The sequence below is a fragment of the Halyomorpha halys genome, unplaced genomic scaffold (genome assembly GCF_000696795.3).
Source record: "Halyomorpha halys isolate HHAL.00 unplaced genomic scaffold, Hhal_1.1 Scaffold349.1, whole genome shotgun sequence".
NCBI lineage: Eukaryota > Metazoa > Arthropoda > Insecta > Hemiptera > Pentatomidae > Halyomorpha > Halyomorpha halys.
This window is the reverse complement of record NW_027109825.1, coordinates 840,699-858,275: the sequence shown is the minus strand read 5'-3', so window position 1 is coordinate 858,275 and position 17,577 is coordinate 840,699. Positions and strand designations below refer to the sequence as shown.

The window sequence follows — 17,577 nt, the reverse complement described above, 5'->3', positions numbered from 1 at the left end:
AAATTTCCGACGAGGATGGGATTCGAACCCACGCGTGCAGAGCACATTGGATTAGCAGTCCAACGCCTTAACCACTCGGCCACCTCGTCATGCCAACCCTTTGATATTACTTTACATTATGAGGAACACTACAGAATTAAAATTAAATTTTTATTATTTTAAATATTAATTTAAAAAAATTATTAGCAATCCTATTGACTCGAACAAGAAATGGTCTAATATTTTATTATTGATTTAAAATTCGAAAAGGATACGATTAACAGTAGATTTAGGGATAACATTGCTTTCTTTTATATTTTATAATAAAAATTGTTAAAAAAATAGCTGTTTAACCTTTCGCTTAGAACAGCTCTGATGAAGCCCTGCAAAGTGGGGCGAAATGTCGGTCACTAAATAGTTATAAACTATTCTTTTTTTTACCGCAACGCTGACCATCTTCTTATATTTAAGTTTTACGGTCAACTATATATACATAATTATATAATAACAATTATTTTATATTTGATGTATACTAAAGATTGTAATACGGACTGTTGATTTCTGAAAGCCCTACTAGTTTTGGAATAATCTATGTATAATACAATTTTATTATAATAAATAAATCATTTATCTAGTATTGTGTTACTCGTTGAGTTTCAAAATATTGAAAATTTAATAGCACACAATTTATTTTTAGTTGTATTTGAATGAATAATGATGCATAAAAAAAATTATTTTATTTTGTATATGACAAATTCTATAGATTGTACTATTACATTTTCTTGGGATCTTGTACAATCGAGACGGAAGCCCAGACTAATGTAAGATATTCTTCTATGAACTCCGTATTTATTTATTTATTTTTTTCCTGGATTACCTGATAATCCTCCTAGGCCTCTGAAAAGAAGATGGAGTTGAGTTCTCTAGAAATATTTATGGAGTTCTATCAATGAGTAGATTCTCCACTTCTCTCTATTATGTCATTGTATAACTAACAATCACATTTACATTTTGTATATATCTTTAATACAGTTGTAAATAACTATAAATAAATTAAAATTAAATAAAAAAATTGTATGATGCGCCGAAATAATAATAAGTTCTGAATTAAATCAATTATTTATAAATAATTCTTACAAAGACTCCAATTTTGAAGCGAACTGAGCCTCTTGTATCTATCATTATGAATCAGCACGTGACATTTTCGTCAAGAATTTGTAAAACATTCCCAACAAATGATTTCATTTTTTGTTCTCCGTCATAAAAATGAGGTTGGTTATTGTCTTGTCTTGTGGTCACAGCAATATTTAACGAGCAATTCCTCATTTTCTAATAATTTTAAATTTACCAAGCTTGAACCACGCAAAATGGCTATCCGAAATCACTTACTAGTTCAGAGAACGCAACACATAACATGATACATTAAATTCTGCGACTGCTATCCTATAATGCGTGTTTCCGGGGCACCACCACATCCCCACTATCTGAATGGATTCCTAACAGTAAGGATAAAATCAGCCATATCAATTCAATTTACTATTGTTTTGATTTATGTTAATTTTCTATATAAAAATGGATACCACCCTCCCATCTCTCTTTTAACTTCTAGAACACACGTTCTCTCCACAATTAAACCATTTCCAACTCATCTTCAATTCATTCAAGATTAAGATTTAACGAACTTGATCTTTGTATTATATTATATACTATTGTATCACCCTAATTTTCAACTTGCGCCATGAAGAAGATAGTAAATCTAGCATGAATGAGTATGTCTCAAACCTTTAATGAAGTTCGAATGAGTAATCATTATTTCGGGAAGTTTGATGTTTAGTCATGTACAAGGCGATATTCTTTCATATGTCTTGTTTAATCTAGGACTTGATTACGTTATAAGAAAGTTGACGCAAACAGAAAAGTGTTCTACTCTAGGTAGTAAAATTTCTGTGCATGGATTTGCTAGTTATATGGTATTATTGGATGAAAACAAGGAAATTATTAAACAAAATACATATAAATTAATAAAATATAGCAAGAAACTAGATTTCGAAATACGTGAGGATAAAAAAGTATTGGAGAAGATGGTCGGAGGGGAGGGGGGGGGTGTGGATGCGGTCAGTAAAAAGAACATTAATAAATTATTTATTGATGCAGACGTTTCGACCTGAGTTTTAGGTCTTCATCAGGGCAATAAGATGGAAGAAGTAGAAGTCTGGGCTGGAGAATCATTGATGGAAGAAGACTTCGGAGTCTGATGAGAAGTAACAGGATGAGTTGAATAAGTCTGAAGAGTAGCAAAGGTTTGAAGAATTCGGATGAGAAAGGGTCTATAGAGTTGCAGAATTGTGGTGTGAAGTAGTGAATAAGGCTGTTATTGACGAGATCTAGGTAGATTGTATCTTCTGGTGCAGTGACGTATATGTGGATGATGTTGTCACGTCCTTGACCCCAGGTTACTGGATTAATAAAGAGGTTTAGATAGCTAACCATAGATTAATAATTGGAGAAGATGGTCGGGGGGAGGGGGTGCGGTCAGTAAAAAGAACATAAATAAACAACAATTTATTTATCTATGCCGACGTTTCGACCTTCTTAATTTTCGATTTCGAAATTGCTTAGCTTCTTTCAAGAAATTTTAAAGTTAGAATTTACAAAGCAATTCTTCCTTTTGTTCTTTAAATATGTGAAACGTGGCCTCATACGTTAAGGAAGGAACAGTGGCTTAAGGTTTTTGAAAATTAAGTATTGCGTAAAATATATATTGCGTAAATATGTAGTATATATATATAGTAAGAAGTACGTATTAACCAGAGAATTTAGAAGGCTACATAACGCCGAATTATAAGAACTGCATTCTTTAAATATAATTCAGTTTACAGCATTAGGCGAATAAGTACGTGTAAGTTTGTAAGGCTTAGCAACGAACGGATTCTTAAACAAAAATTTTTATTTTTTTTTTCCGATCTCTCTAAAACAGGAAATAATACATGAATTAATAAATCGCCTTACGTAAATGAAACCTAAATCAAATTAAATACAACCTTTTTCTAACGTACGTAGCAAGTATCCAGTTAAATAATTATCTGAGGTTTTGATGTGTCTATTCTGTGAGAAATTAAATTAAATATTAAATATATAGGTGAGGGGCCTCTATTAAAAAAAATGTTAATCAGCTACTTTTTAACATCCTATATTGTGAGAACTTCGTCCAAGCCCGACTTCAGGGAGGGGCAGGGAGAGATAGTGAAAACCATATGGAGGCCCCGGGTAGAGTTCACTAAATAATCAATAATGAACCAGATTACACATTTTTATCGTAATCCGAGTGCATAACCTAAATTATAAATATGTTGTTTGTTAGTATTAATATATTTTATTCATAATAAATCCATATTTTATTGACAAATATATAACTAGGTATAGTATTTTTATTCTTTTCTACGACATTTATAAATATATTTATGCTTCCTAGAAATAGTTCCAGATATTTTAAACCAATTTTATTTAAAATGAAAAAAAAAATGCTTCATAAAATCATCGTTAATACATTTTGTTTACATATTTTTCTTATTAGTACATATTTTATCCCATAAATATTTCTCTTTTCACTAGGTTTTTTTTTTTAATTGAAACTTTTTTTTTTGTAAATTAGAAAAAAATACAATAAATTAACAGATTAAAATTACAACAGAGGTAGCTCTCAATTATTTTCTGGAAAGCTTAAAATCAACATCTAATACTATGATAATTAACAAATCAACGGTATTGTGAGATCCTTTACTTATTATGTACTAACAACTATGTTCCCTTCCATTCTTATATTTTATATTTCAAATTTTATTAATTATCATCCATAAAGACCTAAATGTTCCTTATGTAACCGATCTAGCCCGAACCCGATATTATTCCTTCCATAAGAAACTCCCTAACCACCCAAACCCACTAGTTTCTAACCTTGTTTCCTCTTCCATTCCTGGCAATCCTCCGAGCCGCCTGAAAAGAAGATGGCCTCGTGACCTTATATTGTAAACTGTTTTTAGAGTTCTACTACTGGGTAGTTTCTCTACATCCTGTATCATATCATTATGTCATTATGATCAAATTTACTAGTTGTATTTTTTATACAGTTTTAAATATCAATAAATAAATAAAAAAAAAAAATTATTAATTGATTCGGTTGATTTATGACATCATCCCAGAAGCATAGAATAAAGAACAGTTTTAAATGTGATTCGGGAGTGTTACATATATATATATATTTTTTTTTAAATTACTTCAACAAATCAACGTTCTTTAATTTTACTACGTTAGAAAACAATCAAACCCACAGATTTTTTTTTCGAAATTTGCAGTAAAGATGCATCTCCCTTGTAAATTTATCAATGGAAAGATGATGATGAAGATGACAAGTTAAAATATTAAAATTATGAATACGTTGGTCAGGGGTGCGATCAGAAAATTTTGAATGTGATTCAGAAGTGTGTTGGGAAAAAAATAACTTCAACAAATCAACGTTCTTTAATTTTACAACATTTGAATACAATCAAACCCGTAGAAATTAAGCGAGAAAAAAAATCTTCGGCATTTACTTCATAGATGAGAAAGATGAGGATGGCGAATTAGAGTAAAAATTTTTTTTTTTTTCTTTTTCAAAACCTTTTAACAAATTAAAAAGATTTATATAGTATTTTGTATATTTTTAGAATTTATTTCGTTGAATTTCCCCGTTTTAGGATTTTTTTGGTTGTAGACGTGAGATTAGGCTAGCTACTTAATAATTAATATTATTTATTTATTTATACTCTATTAATTTATTGTTTTATAGGGTAATCTGACAAGTAATTAATGACCCGGGCAGAATAGCATGCAAAACGTTTTTAAATAATTGGATGTGAGATGTAAATTTATATTTAAGGTATGTTCAATTATTAATAATAATGTTATTGTGAAAATTGTTACAAATGAATGTATAATATAAGCTGTTAATTGTTAGATTGTCCTTGAGGATGGTCTTACATTGGACTGTTGATGGTATAATATAGACTTATCAAAGACAATTAAATATTTCTATGCTAGCGGGTCTGATTTCATCTAAATTTTGAGGTAATCCAAGCTAGTATTTTAATTTAATTTTATGAACGTCCTATTCTTTTTTATTTAAACGGTCAGGTATTATTATTTTATTAAATAAATCAAATTGTATTCTTGTTTAGTCTCAATACTTTTTATTATACCAATAGTCCAAGTTTCGGCCATTGTTTGTATGATAGTGATAATGCAGATTAACCGAAAATTAAAAGTTTTAAAAAAATAGGGTGATTTTGACTTATAATTAATGACCTGGGCAGAATAGCCTGCAAAACATTTTTAAATTTTGATGCGAGGTGAGAATTTATATTTGAAGATTGTCCTTAAGAATGGCCGAATTGGCCGAAACGTTGGACTGTTAATATAATAAAGAGTGTGAGACTTAACAAGGATATCATTTGATTTATTTAATTAATAAATACTAGTCTGAAGAAATTGAAAAAAATATATTTAAAATTATTATTTTTGTTTAAAATAAACTTTTTCCTATTATTTCCTTACCTATGAATGTTGAATTCCTATCGAAATACTACAACATCGAATTTGTTGCAATTGGTTTTTATCAAGTTAGCCGTGGTTGAGTATCGATTAGTAGTTACCTGAATTACCAGCCAATCGTATCTTCTCTTCCAAATGACCTTTTAAACGCTTTATCTTACACGTTGTTTACAACAATCATGATTAATTCAAATACTGATATCGTATAATTTATGGAATAAATGAATTATTTGTGATTCGTTCAGGTTACTTTACCAAAGATCTTTTTTCTTGATATATTTATTCTATGTCATCTTTATTTTCACTTACTTATATATAGATTAACTTATAAGGGGAAGTATTTCGATCTTGAAAACATTTAAATTGGAGATTTCGAAGGAAATGCAGTTTCTGATATCTCGGGAGTCCAAACCACCACATCTTGCAAAATGGTCTATGTATGTTTGTCTACTCTCATTGTTATTATTGATAAAAAATACATAAATATGATCTATAAAATTATTTGATAATTAGCTATTTTTGAAAACTGTTTTCACACAACCGTTTCAGGCTGTCTGGAAAGCGGCAATGAACTATTCCGATCTCATTCCACTGTACATGGCTTTTATTAGATGTTGCTGTCTTTTTAAATATATACGTTGCATTCTAGCCAGGAACAAGTAGTACAAGAGCCCAAGAAGAGAAAAAAGGCAGCTATTTTCACTACAATTTTTGATTACTTAATTGAAAAATATGTATAATTACTGGTCAAAGTTGATGAGTCTGCAAAGTATAGGTAGGGTAAATAAAATGGCGGCTGTTTCAAAACGTTAAACATAATTAATTTTTTATTCGGAGCTCTATATCTTTACAACTACCAACAACAATAGAAAATCTAAGAGATCATCATTTAAAGTAGAGTACATTTTTTAAAATGTAAGATTCGCAAAAAACATTCGACGTACAGATGTATGTTATTTTAGAGTTTGAAATTTTAGAATTTCAACTGAAAACAAAAATTTGTGTTCATATTTTAAGCAGACAAGAAGTTGGCAATCGTTTTATTTCTTCTATTAACACTTTCTAACCTAGGTATTTAGCTATTTCGCTGCAATTTAGAAAATCAAATCTTTTTTTTTTAATATCTTTATTGAAATTTACAACTGTATATTATATAATACATTTAGTAAATGTGATCTTAGTTAAAATGGAGTGTTACAGGCGTGTAGAGCAACTACCCAATGGTAGCACTCTAATGACATTTTACATTAGCTGGTCTCGTGGCCATCTTCGGAATGGAAGTGGATGCAAGGTTAAAAACTAGGGGATTTGAGTGGTTAGGGAGTTTATAATGGAAAGAGTGATATCTGGTTCGGGCTAGATCGGTACATAGGGAACATTAAGGTCTTTATGTATGATTTTATTTGTGACAAAGAGAGGAACATTGAGGATTTTACGAAGGATTTTGGATAGTAAGGATTGGATACGAGAGGAATTCGAAGGTTTAGTGGAGCCCCAAAGCTCAACTCCATATGTCCAGATTGGCCTTATTATAGTCATGTAGATCAGTCTTTTGCAATGAATTGGAAGTTTGGACCGTTTGTTTAGTAAGTGCTGTAGTAGTCGAAATCGACGTACAGTTTCCTGTCTTTTCAGTCTCGTGTGAGGAATCCAGGTTAATCGTTTGTCCAAATGTAGTCCAAGGTAGCGGATCTGTTCGACAGGGATAAGAGTAACATTATTAAATGAAACTGTAGGGCAGTCGGTAGGATTACGACGAAGGGTAAAGGTGGTTTGATGGGGTTTGTTGGAATAAAATCAAATCTTAAAATATTTATTTTTATTAACAACAATTATTATTTAATAAACACTGAACCAACAGGTAAACGCCTGAGAGGTAGACCGAAACGTAGAATGGAGGATTGCATTATATCTAATTTAGTACATTTGGTTTTGGAGGGGCATCATTCGACAGATGTATATACATATGTAGAGAACAATTAGTGGTATCGGCATCGAACCTTTAGGCTTTTTAAGCAAACATATTACAAATATTATTTAAACAAATGAGACTGCCTGAAATTGTTATTATACTAATCACTCTCCATATTCGTGGAAAAGTAATGACTCAAATTTTTATGTTAGTCAAACAATATAAATAAAATAAGCTAGAAAATTCTTGAAGAATTCGCGTAGTTCTTATCTTGAAGTGTATTAATAAATCGTGGCTCTCATGCGGATACGAGTGTCTTTAATCATCAGGAGTAATTATCACCCGAATAGAATTTATATGAAATACATAATACATAATATTCTACTGTGTGCCATAATTTATCTATATTTATTCTGTATTAATTTTATACTTTTATATTGTACTACGTTTCATAATCTTTAAAGCAAGGTTTTTTGAGATCACCATAAGCTAAATCAGTTTATAACTATGTTTTATATTTATAACATCGTAATAAACTTTTACCTTCCTTTTCTTGTTTGAACAAGAAGGTAAATTGTCGTATTTCCAGTGCCATCTTTATAATCTCCCCCGCGATCTATGAGGCTCCTACAAGTCCCCAAGAGTAAAAAAAAGTCAGTTATTTTAACCGTAATTTGTTATTACTTTAATGGAAACTATGTATATTTAATAGTCAAAATTGATGAGTCTGCCAAGTATAGGAAAGGGGAATAAAAAATGCCGGATATTTCAAAACGTTAAAAAACATAATGTTTCATTCAGAGACTATATCTTTAAAACTACCAACAACACAAGAATACCTAAGAGATCGTTACTTAGAAGAAATACATTTTCTAAAATATAAGCCCTAATAGAGCTATTTACGTTCAATAGTTCCCGAGATATAGCTTATTAAAAAACAACATTTCATAAAAAATGTACTGAAAAATCAATTGTTAGTGAATTTATTTTGATAAATCTTTACCTCAAATACCATAAGATGTCTATAAGCCCTCAAATTAGAGCTAATTTAATGTACTATAAAGTAGTTTATAATGTTTATCTTCGTAGGTGTATTAGGTTTCATGATATTTGCTAAAATAAATTGATTTATTTCATACATTGATTTATTTATTTCGTACAAAATTTCAAGTGCAAAATTTATGTTCATATGCAAATATAAAAACTACCACCCCTAAGAAGATAAGTGTTATAAACTAAGTGTATAGTGTGTTAAATTGCCTTTATTTTGAGAGCTGGCAGACATATGCACGTCTGATTTTAATTTTCACTGATATTACAAGAGCTCAGGAGGAGAAAAAGGGCAGTTTTTTTACCACAATTTTTTATTACTTTAATGATAACTATGTGTAATTACTATTCAAAATTATTGAGTCTGCCAAGTAAAGGTAGGGGGAATAAATATGGCGGCTGTTTCAAAACGTTAAAAAAATCTTTACAATCGGAGCTCAATAACTTTAAAACTACCAACAAAACATGAATCCTTAACAGATAAGCATTTGAAGTAGAGTAAATTTTCTAAAACATGAGCCCTAATAGAGTTATTTACGTTCAATAGTTCCCGAGATATAGCTTTATAATTGTAACATTTCATAAAAAAATGCACGGAAAAATCAGTAATTAGTGAATTTATTTTGAGAAACCTACATCTCCAAAACAATTTTACGTACAGATGTCTATTAGCACTCAAATTAAAGCAAGTTTAATGTACTATAAAGTAGTTTATGATCTTTATCTTCGTAGGAGTAGTAGTTTTTATGGTATTTTCAACTATCTTTAATTTGAGTGCTGACAGATATCTGTGCATCTTATGATTCCTAAGATATATTTTTTTATAAATCAAAATTGTTATCCGAAGAACTATAAAGCAACATGTGAATCTATTTTGATGAATATTATGAAGACTACTTACTACTCCTACGAAGATAAACATCATAAATTACTTTGTAGTACATTAAACTGGCTTTAATTTGAGTGCTAATAGATATCTGTACGTCGAATGGTTTTGTGAGATATAGATTTCTTAAAATAAATTCACCAACTCAATTTTTGTAACCTTTTTTATAAAATATTGCTTTTTAAAAAGTTATATTTCGGGAACTATTCGAGGTAAAAATTTTCTTTAATTTATTTTGCTCACATATTTTATATTATGCCGTTTTTCAATTTCAGGTGCTTTTTAAATATTGCTCTATCTTAAAATCTCTCCTTCCCGTTTTAAGGCACTATTTCAAAAGTGATGTAGGGACGTCACTCTCCGGAGGTTTAGCGGGGCGGGTCCGGCGGGGAAGGATTGCCTTTTTTTTAGTGTTATGATCTCTTGTGAGATTGTGACATGTCGTAAATCGACCAACCTACTACCTAATAATGTAACATTTCAAAATCATGAATGATGTTTCCATTGCCTAATACCGGTCGCATATAGTAGTCAAGTAGTTCAGGGGTTTGCTTTAATTGGACCTGCTACCTGTCATATAATATATGAGAATATACAAATCATTTTTAACGATGCCATAGTTTATGTTTATCTTATGTTATCTATTGTCTTACTTTCTTACAATATTTTGGTTCTTTGTATCTTTTTAGCCCCGATGAACCCCTAAAACGTGAGGCGAAACGTTTGCTCACAATAAATAGTTTATTTACTATTTCAGTTATTCTGACCGCACCCGGACTATCTTCCTTATATATATTACTAATGATCAATCAACTATTTTCCAAAAAAAAAAAAAAAACTTTTGGAAAAATTAACAAACTGTTTCTGGAAACTGTTGTTAGCAGAATTTATGTTAAAGTAAATAACTCACCAAGCTCTTTTCGAATAAAAAGCTTCCTGACACAGCCTATCATTCTCATCCACGTAAAATAATCCGGAACGCAGTGTTACCGAACTAAACAACGAAGATATGAATGCTATCTGAAAGTTAAAGCAAAGGTTCTTGTTCAAACACAGCCACCCTACATTCACACCTGCTGCTGGAAATGGCGTCATCGCTTAGACAGTACGTTGCATTAAAACTTAGTTCATTATCAAACCTTTTTTATTATTTATTTATTTTCAATGAACAAATCCTTAATTTCTTTCTGTATCTTGGAATACGTTTCAGACAAACTATCCGTTATCCAGTCTATTCTAATCATTTTTTGTCATACATTCTCCTCTTTTTATCCGATTTGTCCTGATTTTAAAATATTATATTACGAATTTTTTGTTTTATTCACTTGCCTGCCTATATATGGAGTATACGGTAAGGGGAGTATTACGTTCGTGCAAAATTTCGAATTCGATTTTTCGACGGAAATATAGGTTTTGAGGCCACTAAGTCCAAATAGTACAAGTGCCAGTAAGAAAAAAGGCGGTTATTTCATCCTAATTTGTTATTAATTTAATGGAAACTATGTATAATTACTAGTAAAAATTAATGAGTCTGCTGTACGTTAAAAAAAAATTTTTTTCATTCGGAGCTCTATATCTTTAAAACTAGATTAATTGATTTCCATTTTTGTAAGTTCTACAAAGTGCGGCGAAGCGTTGCCCCACAATAGTTCCATTTTTATTTGATTTTTTTTTTTTTTTTTTTTTATCACGCCCGGACGATCTTCCTTTTATAATTAAAATTCTAGTTGCGAAAGAAATGGAAAAGAAAACGTATAAGTAATCAATTAATTACGTAAGTAAAATAACTAAAACCAAAAATGAAAAATAGAAAAATCGTAATGTACAAAAAAAAAGAAAAAAAAATGCTGTCTAAAAATATGAATACATTAAAAAAAAAAATCTGTACTGGTTCAACACATGAAGGGTCAGAGGTGCAGTACCAACGGTTGTGCAAGGATGTGATTTAGTCAGAATAACGCTCGACCAATAGATTTTTACCCCCCAACCCATAGGGCTCACTTACGGCTACAGTAAAACAGGAAATAATTATCTGCCACTACCGGGTCCTTGGAGTTAGTAGCCCGGTGCCTTAGTACTGTAAGTGTACTAAATAATAAATAAAGAATAATATATAATAAAGAATAAAAAATATAAATATACAAACAAATAAGAATTACTTGGTATAATTTTTAAATATACAAAGATAATAAAATGATTCTGTTTAAAATTTAACAAACTAAAAGTACAATTTTTTTTCTTTTGTTAAAATTAAGATAAAAAGAAAATATAAAGATGAGGCTGTTAATAAATCACAGATAATCAGCATATTTTGTAATTAACAAAATAGAAAAATAAAAAAAATTGCCAACCAACTGAAAATATTTTGATGGAACAAAATTAAATGAAACTAAATAATATAATTTAATAAACAATAATCCATAACTGACTGTCTAAAAATGAATTCCCAAGAGGTTGTTTATTTTTGTTCGAATGTCAATAAAATCTAAATTAACCTACCTCTTATTCAAGACCAATAAATGGCCAAGTAAATGTCCATTTCTACTTTCCGATCTAGGAACCATCATCTATCCTACTAGAAGACGCACTGAGGTAGCCAATCCGTTTTATAATATTTAGAGTTATTGATTGAATGAGGTGACTGAACTAAGAGAAAAGTATAAACATGAGCTAGGTAATACGGCGAGTTTCTTCAAGGAGATAGATTTTATTGAAAAGAACAAAAGATATTATCGAATTATAAGAATATATTTTTCTCATATGCTGTTGAATGCAAAAGTGAGCCAAATCAGGAGTTCTTAAAATATTCAAAAGGAGAATTTCTATAACATTTTTAGGAAGAAATTATAGATTTTTCTGTTAAAACTAGTCAGTTTTTTTAAAAAAAAGTCTAACTACTTAAAAAGCAATTGAAGTTTATTCACTCAGGAGGAACTCAAAAAAATTGTGATCTCAACTGTGTTGAGTTACTAATACACAGCAAACTGATCAATCCAATAGGCAATATTAGGGATATTCATGATCATTAGTTTAACATGGTAAAGCGTGTTAAATGGAGAAATATTTCCTTCTTTTACCAAGTTAAAACGATATAACATGGTTGAGAGTCTGTTACTAGGTATGTTAAATGGAGAATGACGTCACGCAACAGACCAGTTGAGCTCGCCACCGTTTTATTTTTTGTCGTGTTAGGTTACTTGCTCGTAGTTTGTGTTGGAACTGTTTTGGATGTTTTTATAACTAATAAAGCAATGTATGACAATAATAATAATGTAATGACAGTTGTCAATTAGCTCTTCTTGATTCTCTTCCTCATAAGTTAGAAGATCAACAAGATACTCAGTACCTAAACTTTTACATAACTTGCACTTTTCACTCAATTTAGACATGTTGTAATTAACTACTTTAGTGAAAACTTATGAATAAACAATAACATGAAGTTTTCGAAGGAAAGGTTATAAAACAAGTTGCTCAAAAAATCCGCTACAGTACAAGAGCCCAAGAGGACAAAAAAGGCAGTTATCTCACCCCAATTTTTGATTACTTTAATGAAAACTATGTATTATTAATAGTCTAAATTGATGAGTCTGCCAAGTATAGGTAAAAATAATTTTTCATTTGGAGCTCTATATCTTAATAAGTAGGAACAACACAAGAAAACCTAAGAGAACACCATTTAAAGAATAGTAAATTTGGTAAAATATGAGCCCTAATAGAGTTATTTAAGTTAAATATTTTTCGAGATATAGCTTTTTAAAAAGCAACGTTTCGGAAAAAATGTTGTGTGGAACGTACTGAAAGATCAGCAGTTAGTGGATTTATTTTGAAAAATTTATATCTCAAAAACCATTTGACGTACAAATGTCTATAAGCACTCAAATTAAAGCTAGTTTAATGAGCTATAAAGTAGCTTATGATGTTTATCTTTGTAGGAGTAATAGTTTACATGAAAGTTGTTAAAATAAATTGATTTATAAGTTGTTCGGACAAATTTTCATTTGCCAAATTTATATTCTACTACCCCTATGAAGATAAGTGTCATAAACTACTTTATAGAAAGTTAAATTTCCTTTATTTTGGGTGTTGGCAGACATATGTGCGTCTTATGGATCTAGAGATATATTTTTTCAAAAATCCAACATTTTATACGAGCAACTAGAAATTAACATTTTGTGAATTTATTTTGTCAAATATTATAAAAACTACTACTCCTACAAAGATAAACATTATTAACTATTTTGTAGTAAATTTGACTAGCTTTAATTTGAGTGCTGGCAGACATCTGTACGTCCAATGGTTTCTCAAATGAAGTTTTTCATAAATCAAACTTATTGTCCGAACAACTATAAATCAATTTATTTTAGAATTTATGAAAACTACTATTCCTACAAAAATAAAAGTCATAAACTTCTTTATAGTCCATTAAACTAGCCTTAATTTGAGTGCTAATAGACATCTGTACGGCACATAGTTCCTGAGATATAAATTTCTTAAAATAAATTAACTAACCTCTAATTTTTCAGTAGAATTTTAAGAAATTTTGCTTTTTAAAAAGCTATATCTCGAGAACTATTGGACGTAAATAGCTCTTTTAGGGCTAATATTTGAGCAAATTTACTCTACTTGAAATAATGTTCTCTTAGATTTTCTTGTATTAATGTGTATTTCTTGTATTGTATTAATGATATTGTGCTAAATGTATAATGCTTTACCATGTTAAATATTATAAGAACAGGATTGTGAGCAATCCTATTTAAAGTCATGTTAAATGGTAAATGCATAAGAGCTCCTAGCGGATTTTTGATCAACTTGTTTTATAACCTATAACGTTTCCTTCCAAAACTTCTTGTTGTATACTTTTAAGTTTTGATTAAAAGTAATTAATTACAACATGCCTAAAGTAAGTGAAAAGTAGAAGTGTGATAATTTGGCTACTGATTGTATTGTTTAAAAACGTCCAAAATAATCCCAAGACAATCAAAACTACGAGCAAGTAATCTAACACGACAACAAATAAAATGGTGTAGAGCTCAGCTGTCTTTTGTCAAGATAAAAATGTAATTATGTATATATATTTCTTAGTTTTAAGTACTATGTATTGTAAATTGTTTAAATAAATATAATCTTAGGAGGTAAGAAAAAAAAAAAAAAAAAAAAAAAAAAAAAAAAAAAAAAAAAAACTGTCTTTTGTATGACGTCATTCTCCATTTACCAGAACTAGAGTCTGTACTCTCAACCATGATATATGTTATATCGTTTTAACAAGGTAAAAGAAGAAAATATTTCTCCATTTAACATTACTAAAGATCATGAATACCCCTACTCTAAAAATTCATATTTTAGAGTTTCCAGAAGTGAAAATAACGAATATCAACTTTATTCTTGCCAAGAATACAACAGTTTGACAAAAGATAACGAGGCCGGGTACATATGAATGCGATTGGAAGAAATCGGACGGTCTCGGATTCGAACTCCTGTGTTTATTTTTATCTTTTAATCCTTTATTTATTCATCAAATTCTTTAATATTTATCCATTTTTTACTATTTCTATCTATAAGAACTGTTTATTTAATTCAAATTAACAAAATTAAAGTTACTTTAGAGTAAGATTTTTAAAAATTCGCCATTTAAGCCCGGTTAGAATATTTCAAATCAAGTTATACTGATGTAATATTAAAGATAATCTAATTGCTCATTGATATACCAAGTTTCATAAAAATCGTTAGAGCCGTTGTTAAAAAAAATGTTGTAAAGTTTAATATCGAATCTCTTGATATCGATATGTATAGAATCTAGACTTAAAACAAAAAGTATCTGTAACATACCAGACACAATATATATAATGCACTATATGCTGAGGTGTTCACGCCTAACACCATTTTGTAAAACTTGGATATATGGACTCAAAAAGTGTATTTTCGTCGAAAACCCAAATTCGAAATTTTGAACGATTTTAATACTTCCTCTTGGAATATACAGTCCATATATCGGTATGTAAAAGTAAAAAAGAAGACTTGTTACGTCGGACGCAGCAAACATCCAATACTATCCTGTATCGATACTTCAGTTGGAGTATTCTACTAAAAGGATTCCTGATAATTTAGTGTTATCTCGACGTCCTTAGTTCCAACGCTAAATTAGTGGTTCACAGATAACGTAATTTAACAATTTTACTCGAAATTACCATGGAGGAAGAAGTATAATGGAGAGAGTAAGCTGTCAGGCCAAGTAAGCCAGAAGGCCTAGGGTTTCAAAACCATGGAGAGGTGGTTTGGGGAACATCCGAGACGCCATACTTTCATGTCAGCTGTTCAGTTAGTTAAATCTTACGTTTAGTTTGTTGTTGATATTTATTTATTTATTTATTTATTTTTTTGTGCTTCCTGTTAATTCTGTCCTTTTTTTGTTATAAACATTGTTCTTATTGCCATTTAGGAAATGGTAAGTATAGTTTTGATTTTTCTTCTAAGATTCCAAGTAATTGTAATTAGAATACTTGATAAAAAAACAGAAAAATCTCTTTTAAACTAGATCCAAAATATGAAAATGATATTGAGTTGCAGATTGCGCTGGCATGTCGATTTGAGTAGTTAGGGAATTTATAAGGGAAGGAGTGATATCTGGTTCGGGCTAGATCGGTTACATAGGGAACATTAAGGTTTTTATGTATGATTTTATTTGTGACAAAGTAAGGAGCATTGAGGATTTTATGTATGATTTTAGATTGTAAGGATTGAATACGAGAGGAATTCGAAGGTTTAGTGGAGCCCCAAAGCTCAACTCCATATGTCCAGATTGGCCTTATTACAGTCATGTAGATCAGTCTTTTGTAATGTGTTGGAAGTTTAGACCGTTTGTCTAGTAAGTGTTGTAATTTCAACTGAAAACATTCAACACAATTTCTACTGAAAACAAAATTTTGTGTTCATATTTTAAGCAGACAAGAAGTTGGCAATCGTTTTATTTCTTCTATTAACACTTTCTAACTTAGGTATTTAGCTATTTCGCTGCAATTTAGAAAACTAAATCTTTTTTTTTTTTAATATCATTGTTGAAATTTACAACTGTATATTATATAATACATTTAGTAAATGTGATCTTAGTTAAAATGGAGTGTTACAGTCGTGTAGAGCAACTATCCATTGGTAGCACTCTAATGACATTTTACATTAGCTGGTCTCGTGGCCATCTTCTTTTCAGGCGCCTCGGAGAATTGTCAGGAATGGAAGTGGATGGAAGATTAAAAACTAGGGGATTTGAGTGGTTAGGGAGTTTATAATGGAAAGAGTGATATCTGGTTTGGGCTAGATCGGTTACATAGGGAACATTAAGGTCTTTATGTATGATTTTATTTGTGACAAAGAGAGGAACATTGAGGATTTTACGAAGGATTTTGGATAGTAAGGATTGAATACGAGAGGAATTCGAAGGTTTAGTGGAGCCCTAAAGCTCAACTCAATATGTCCAGATTGGCCTTATTATAGTCATGTAGATCAGTCTTTTGTAATGTGTTGGAAGTTTAGACCGTTTCTCTAGTAAGTGTTGTAATAGTCGAAATCGATATGTAGTTTCCTGTCTTTTCAGTCTTGTGTGAGGATTCCAGGTTAATCGCTTGTCCAAATGTAGTCCAAGGTAGCGGATCTGTTCGACTGGGGTAAAAGGAACATTTTAAAATGAAACTGTAGAGCAGTCGGTAGGTTTACGACGAAGGGTAAAGGTGATATGATGGGATTTGTAGGAATTTATTTCAATCCTCCAACTACTACACCATTCTTCGAGGGCTGTGATATGGGGAAAAATAAAATAAAGAAAATATTGAACTTATTTGAAAGATGATTTCTTTCTGGAAACATGCTATAATTAGGAAGGTAACTTTGTTTAATTAACATCTCCACGGATCACAACCACACTTTTGTAGGGAGAAGATGGACATACGTCGATTCTTCGGTAAAAAAGGTAAGATTCAATGAGCGAAATTATTCATCATTTCCTTTTTCTAAAAATATTAGTTAAGTTACATCTAATTGAAATAGTAATTTCTATAACTAAGGCTCAATAAATAATCGTAATTGAAATTACTAAGCGTCAATAAGTAATTATAATTGCAATTACTTAGCATTAGGCAGTAATAGTTGTGGTATAAGAGGAATTGTGATTACTTTT

At 30.2% G+C, this 17,577-nt stretch overlaps 1 non-coding gene across 1 annotated transcript; it reads right to left on the bottom strand.

Annotated features, from left to right (window-relative positions):
• Window positions 1–7: 7 nt before the first annotated feature.
• Window positions 8–89, bottom strand: TRNAS-GCU (transfer RNA serine (anticodon GCU)). Its single transcript has one exon. It is a non-coding gene; the product is annotated as a tRNA-Ser (tRNA).
• Window positions 90–17,577: the final 17,488 nt, after the last annotated feature.